This window comes from Triticum dicoccoides, chromosome 3B (genome assembly GCF_002162155.2).
Source record: "Triticum dicoccoides isolate Atlit2015 ecotype Zavitan chromosome 3B, WEW_v2.0, whole genome shotgun sequence".
Taxonomy (NCBI): domain Eukaryota; kingdom Viridiplantae; phylum Streptophyta; class Magnoliopsida; order Poales; family Poaceae; genus Triticum; species Triticum dicoccoides.
In genome coordinates, this window is record NC_041385.1 from 530,189,195 (window position 1) to 530,197,261 (window position 8,067).

An 8,067-nucleotide genomic window follows, 5' to 3' on the forward strand; every position below is an offset into this window, starting at 1 on the left:
GGCCCGTGCGGTGTTCTGTATGGGAAGAATCAGAGACGAGGAAGAAGAAGGGTTAGGAGACGTAGGATCTTCATCCAACCGCCTAAAATGGTCGACTGAACCCAAATGACAAAAGTCACGTGACTTGCATGCAGACATGCCTTTATATTTAGTACCGTCATCGTAGCTGCTTAGCATTGCTCCTGAATCCATCAAGCTAAACAATGTGCCACTCATAATTCCAAACTTGTTGCTCATATACGAATCTGATATGATGCTGATATTACTAAAAAAGATAATGTTTAATTGGTCAGGTAATATTCCTACTTTACTTTCGGAAAGCAAGTGCACCACATATAGAGAGACAGCAGGGAGTTGCATTCTTAATGTGCTCTGGTTCATCATGTGTGGGCACTGCGCAATGAACATTTTGTTATCCAAAATCTGCTTGCTCTTCTTTAGCATGTTCCTCTTCTGTTCTTCTTTAATAAGTACTCTCTCCGTTCCTAAATACAAGTCTTTGTATAGGTTCCACAATGGACTACATATGGAGCAAAATGATTGAATCTACACTCTAAAATGTATCTGTATACATCTATATGTCATCCATCGTGGAAATCTCTACAAAGACTTATATTTTGGAATGGAGGGAGTATGATAGTAGCATAGTATGTTCCTTGTAGTGAAGATGAGCAGGGACATTTGCAGTGTAGAGGTCTATATGGTCGGTTGTGACGGACACTTTGAACTCTTCGAGCCTCTTTGATTCGTAGGATTTTCTAAACATAGGAATAGGAAATGTAGTGGCATGCCCACTTGAATCCTATAAGATTAGCAACGAAATGCGGGGAGCTGTGTCACCTTTGAGAGTTACACTGATATTAACAGTACCGCACCTTCAGTTGAAGAGACCTGGTATCCGAAGCCTTTCTAGCCATACCGGCAACACTAGCACATATATTCCAGCAAGTTCCACTTTGTTGATTTTACTCCTGATGCTTATGGTTTTCCCGTTATATCCACACTATGATCTGTGTAGCTGCTTTGTGTCGCACTTGCAGCAGTCCACTCTTGAAGCTAAACAACACAACAATCATAAGTCCAAAGCTTACTTCTTCAAATACTAATTGTGATATGATACTGACATTAGTTAATAGGCACACATTTAATTGGTCAGGTAATGCTCCCACTTTATTTTCCAAATGCATGTGTCCACATATAAGGAGACATCATGGAATTGCATTTCTTTGGGTGCTCTGATTCATCATGGGTGGGCAACCAACATTGTATAGAAACAAGGGGAATCTCAATAATATGTTTCCTCTTCTGTTCTTTAACACTCCTCTTCTGTTCTTCCTTGGTAAGCACAGTATGTTCCTTGTCAGGAAGGGGAGCAGGGACATCTGTAGTCGACACCTCTGTTGGGCCGGTTCTACTAAATGATTTCGCACTTCGAGTTGGTCTGCCATAATACCCCGGAAATGGTGGGAGCCACGAGGTCTTTGATAGACTAAACTGATAGTAACAGTTGTGCACCTTCAGATGAATAGAGCTGGCATGTAGGTGATCGATAGGCTGCATATTAGTAGCGGAAAAACCCTATGTTTTCCAGCCAGTTCCGCTTTCCCGATTTATTTATGGTGGTTATGGTGTACCCCTATTATCTACACTACGATCTGCCTACTGGCTCTACACTCTCATTATCATGGTTTGGCAATAAAATTTCTATACATTATATTATGAACCTATCATCTGCCAACTATCCTTACATCTGGGGCCCCCAACAGGGAGAGTATTTTTTGTGTAGTTGTGCTAGATTATATTAATCTACTCACCATATTACAGCAGACATGGGCTCTCTCATCAAAATCCAGTGATAGCACACAAGGGTTTACAGGGAGCCTCTATTGTATTACAATATCCTCTGCACTAAAAAGATAATCTCACTACTATTTGTGCTTTCATGCTTTACAGATATTGTAAGTAATCACAATGAATATATGTAGCGACCAGACCTCAAACAGTCTGATCTCTGTGCATCAGTGTCATCCCTGGATCGGTAATGCTGACACGCACAGTCCTTGAAGGATTTATAACAGAGTAGCAATCACACATTTATTACATCGAATGCCTCAAAAGAGAACTTATTACAATACATATGGCTTAAGGCTATCTAATAACGGTAACAGCGGAAGGCTTGGAAGATAACGCAAGTCCATCAACTCCAACGGCATCACTGAGTGAAAGATCACGACCTAAGGCACCTTACTCATCGTCTGAAAAGTCTGCAACATGAACTATGCAGCCCGAAAATGGGTCAGCACATGGAATATGCTGGCAATGTAACACATAGAGAGTAATGAACAAAATAATGCTATCACTACATACATATATGGCTGGTGGAAAGCTCTATGGTTACAGTTTTGCATAAAGCCAGTTTTTCCCTACAACAAAGGAATAACTTTTATTTAACTATCATGGTGGTTGTTAAACATTGAGAAGGTTCACCCAACTCAATCCCAATTAAGCATCATCATTAACCCAACAGAATTAATTAAGTAACATGATGAGATTCACATGATAATCCAGGTACTAGATACTCAAAACATCCATAGCCTGGGACACAGCTAACCATGATTAGTTTGTACACTCTGTAGAGGTTTGCGCACTTTTCCCCACAAGACTCGATCTCCTCCGTTGGATTTCTCGCACTTCAGGGTGTTTGAGAAACGGATGACCGAGACACAGTCTTTCAGAAGCGTTAGCATCTTACGATGGGTGGACAGTTACACCTACTTTCCCCTACATCTGCTAGTCGACCATTGTAAGAGTTCACACGACTTAATCAACTATGCTAGAGCTCATAGTAGCTTGCGACTACACACAAAAGTTTCTAGCATGAATAATCTCATGATCCCTTTGAGCCTGGGTGGCGGTCCATAGGAGAATCACACGGTACCCCGGGATTTCCAAAATACAGGCAACACTGGGTTCCCCAGGTGCCTCAATCCACCCAGATGTGTATTCAAGTTGCCACCTTAAGTAAACCATTAATTAAAAATCTCACATCTGTCATGTATACACCCACCCAATCCACATCTTCTAGCATAGCATAGCAATATAAGCAAATGTAGAAGTAACTCCCAAAGGTTTGATAAATAAAATAGGTAATAGGTACTACGTCATCTACTTCCCAAAACCCACATATTAATCAGATCCTAACCATGCAATTGTTTGAAGGTTGGTCTAATGCAACAAAACTGGGTAGTAAAGAGGTATGATCAAAGTGTTACTTGCCTTGCTGATGATCCGTGAAACCTAGAGACTCGTAGTAGCAAGCGGCGCACTCCGGGTACTCTATCGCAAACGAACAAGCATACGATAAGTACTCATCTAATGCACGGGTAAAACATAAATAAGAGAAACTAACCAGAAAGTTCAACTTAAGAACTCCGGTTTGAAAAAAGGATCAAACCAAACGAAGCAAAGAAACTCAAATGGCGAAAGAAACAAGCTTCATTTACTAATCTGGACCTAAGTCAAATTTGACAGTAGAAAAAACTTGTTTGAGTTGGTTAAACAGAAAGAGGGTTTCGAGACGAAACTCTAGGCGCTTAATCGCCTGATTCCGATAAACGAGCGAAAAGTTATAGTAAAACGAAAATCGGATCAAAAATCACGATCGGACATAATCGCGAAAAATCTGAGAAAAAGAAAAACGGATGAACAGGCTAACGAACGAACGTTCGCTGTCTGCGGCTAAGCGACGAAAACCGTTCGTTAAAACGAACGTACGGACGAGTGTCCGCAAAATAACTAAACTGAGAAAAAATTGACGAACCGATCTAAAAAAAGGATCTAGGGTTTTAAAAAACGAACGGTTTTTATAAAAAGATGGCGACGGCTACATCGAGTCTGGCGGGAACTCCGGCGAGGCGGCAAGGCGGCGGTGGACTCTGGAGGCTCCGGCGGCAGCTACGGGCGGCGGGGCGCGGGGCGGCGGCGGCTCCGGGGGCGCGGCACGGCGGCAGCGACAACGCGGGGCGGCGGCGGCGGCGCTAGGGTTAGGGTTTCGGGGCGGGGCGGCTGGGTGGGCTGGGGTGCCGGGGGTGGCGGCTTATAAGGGCCCGCCCGAGGAGTCCCGCTCGGGTACGGCCCGAAGTCGGTTTCCTTTTTTTAATAATTACGACGTGCAGAAAAAGAAAGAAAAGAGATACTAAACAGACTCGAAAAATCCTGAAATAAATTTTCCCCGTCCTCTAAAAATAAGCCGGACAGGATGAATATTTATTTGGGCCTAAAATGCAATTTTGAAAATCGCGTATTTTTCCTAATTCAAATAAAATAGCGATAAAACTCCAAAATAAAATCTTATTTGATTTTATTATTAAATCTCCAATATTTCTTTATTCTGGTAAGGTCATTTTATTCCATCTCTCTAATTTTTATAATTGAAATATTCAAAGATAAAATAATTAAAATCAAATGATCCTATTTTCAAAATTTGAGAAAACTCAAATATGAAAATAACGAAATCCCCAACTCTCTCCGTGGGTCCTTGAGTTGCGTAGAATTTCTAGGATCAAGCCAAAATGCAAATAAAATATTATACGCAATTATGATCTAATGTATAACATTCCAAATTGAAAATTTGGGATGTTACAAACCTACCCCCTTTAAGATGAATCTCGCCCTCGAGATTCGGGTTGGCTAGAAAATAGGTGAGGGTGGTCCTTCAGTAGATCTTCCTCTCGCTCCCAGGTGCCTTCATCCTTGGTATGGTGGCTCCACTAAACTTTGCAAAACTTGATGACCTTGTTGCGTGTGACTCGGCTAGCAAACTTGAGAATCTTCACTGGTTTCTCCTCATAGGTCAAATCGCTATCCAACTAAATCGCTTCCAGTGGCACTGTATCTCTCAGAGGTATATCAGTCATCTCCGCGTGTTACTTCTTCAACTGGGAAATGTGGAACACATCATGAACTCCTGACAATCCTTTGGGCAATTCCAACTTGTAAGCAACTTCTCCCACACGCTGCAACACTTTGTATGGTCCCACAAAACGTGGTGCTAACTTTCCCTTAACTCCAAAACGCTTGACTCCTCGAAGTGGGGACACCTGAAGATAAACTCTGTGTTCGACTTTGTAAACTGTCTCCTTCCGTTTCGAATCTGCATAGCTCTTTTGCCTGGACTTGGCTACCTTGAGCCTATCGCGAACTAACTTCACCTTCTTTTCAGACTCTTTAATCAAATCTGGTCCAAACAACTGACGGTCTCCAACTTCATCCCACAACAATGGTGTCCTACACCTCCTTCCGTACAAAGCTTCGAAAGGGGACATCTTCAAACTGGATTGATAACTGTTGTTGTAAGAGAACTCTGCATATGGCAAATTGTCATCCCAACTAGATACATAATCTAGCGCACAAGCTCTCGGCATGTCCTCCAGAATCTGAATGACTCTCTCGGTCTGTCCATCTGTCTATGGATGAAAGGCTGTACTGAACTCTAGCCTGGTACCCAGAGTTTCATGCAACTGATTCCAGAACTTTGAGGTAAACTGGGTTCCTCTATCTGATACAATGGTCCTCGGAACTCCATGCAGACATACGATCCTGGTCATGTATAGCTTTGCCAACTTAGCACTGGTGTAAGTGGTCTTCACTGGGATGAAATGAGCTACCTTCCTCAAATGATCAACTACAACCCATATCGAGTCATAGCCTGAACGAGTCCTGGGCAATCCCGTGATAAATCCATTCCTAGCTTATGCCACTTCTATTCGAGTATCGGCAATGGCTATAGCAACCCTGCTGGCTTTTGATGTTCTGCCTTCACTCTTTGACATACATCACAAACTGCTACATACTCCGCAATATCCTTCTTCATTCCGGTCCACCAGAAAGTGTCCTTCAAATCCAGATACATCTTGGTATTTCCTGGGTGAGTCGAATACAGTGAATCATGGGCCTCTTGTAGAATCAACTTCCTGATCTCCGGGTCATTAGGCACATAAACGTGGTCCTCAAACCATAAGGTATCATGCTCATCATCACGAAATCCCTTAGCTTTTCCTTTGCTCATCTTCTCCTTTATCTCTGCAATCTCCTTGTCTGTCTTCTGAGCATCTCTGATCTTATCCATCAAAGTTGGTTGAATCTCCAATGCTGCTACGTAGCCTCTCGGAACTATCTCCAAACATAGCTCGTGAAGATCTTCGGCTAGCTCCTTTGTTAACTCTCTGGTCATGAGTGTGTTGACATGGCTCTTGCAGCTCAACCTTGGTTCCGTAGGAGCAAGTCAGAAAGGTTGAGCATAGGCTACTATGTTTGCCTTTCCGGGGTGATAATGCAATCTCATATCATAATCCTTAATGAGCTCCAACCATCTCCTTTGCCTAAGATTCAACTCCTTCTGTGTGAAGATGTACTTCAAACTCTTGTGATCCGTGTACACCTCACAATGGTTTCTGATGAGAAAATGTCTCCTTGTCTTCAACGCATGCACTACTGCTGCTAACTCCAAATCATGTGTGGCATAATTCAACTCATGGGGCTTAAGTTGTCGTGAGGCATATGAAACAACTCTTCCAACCTCAACTCCAACTCCAACACCATATATTCTGTCTCGGGGAGAAAAAAAATCAAGGAGAAAGTTTCATCGCGTTTCACGACACGGAGCCACCGCCAAGCCCTAATCTCTCTCGGGAGGGTTGATCTAGAGTCCGTTCGGGGCTCCGGAGAGGGGGATTCGTCGTCGTCGTCATCACCAACCATCCTCCATCACCAATTTCATGATGCTCACTGTCGTGCGTGAGTAATTCCATCGTAGGCTTGCTGGACGGTGATGGGTTGGATGAGATTTACCATGTAGTCAAGTTAGTTTTGTTAGGGTTTGATCCCTAGTATCCACTATGTTCTGAGATTGATGTTGCTATGACTTTGCTATGCTTAATGCTTGTCACTAGGGCCCGAGTGCCATGATTTTAGATCTGAATCTATTTTGTTTTCATGAACATATGTGTGTTCTTGATCTTATCTTGCAAGTCTATAGTCACCTATTATGTGTTATGATCCGACAACCCCGAAGTGACAATAATCGGGATACTTCTCGGTGATGACCGTAGTTTGAGGAGTTCATGTATTCACTATGTGTTAATGCTTTGTTCCGGTTCTCTATTAAAAGGAGGCCTTAATATCCCTTTGTTTCCGTAAGGACCCCGCTGCAACGGGAGGGTAGGACAAAAGACATCATACAAGTTCTTTTCCATAAGCACGTATGACTATTTACGGAATACATGCCTACATTACATTGATGAACTGGAGCTAGTTCTATATCACCCTATGTTATAACTATTGCATGAGGAATCGCATCCGGCATAATTATCCATCATTGATCCATTGCCTACGAGCTTTTCACATATTGTTCTTTGCTTATTTACTTTTCCGTTGCTACTGTTACCACTACTACAAAAACCCAAAAACACTTATCTTTACTTTTGCTACTATTACCTTTATTATCATACCACTTTTGCTACTAAACACTTTCCTGCAGATACTGAGTTATCCAGGTGTGGTTGAATTTACAACTCAACTGCTAATACTCAAGAATATTCTTTGGCTCCCCTTGTGTCGAATCAATAAATTTGGGTTGAATACTCTACCCTCGAAAGCTGTTGCGATCCCCTATACTTGTGGGTTATCATTCACCTGTCCCCTGTTGAAAGGGTTTGTCTTCTTCCCAGAGCTTCCATTGCCATTTCCATTCTTAGCTTCAGGACATTCATTGGCATAATGTCCAGTCTTCTGGCACTTTTAGCAAGTGACGTGGCTTAGGTCCTTCTTGGCTGGGGTTGATGGGTTGGTACGGTTCTGGTCGTTGCTTCCTCCATTCCCATTACCATTCTTGGGGCCACTATGGTTGTGCGAACTCCCTCCTCCATGGGTATGCTAAAAAGGTCCTCCCGAGTTCGGGGTAAAATGAGGCTTCTACTGAGCTCCAGAATCGTACTTCCCATGTCCATACTTCCTCTTGTGGTTGTCAATCTGCGGCTGCTTCCCTTCAATCATGGGAGCTCTATCTAC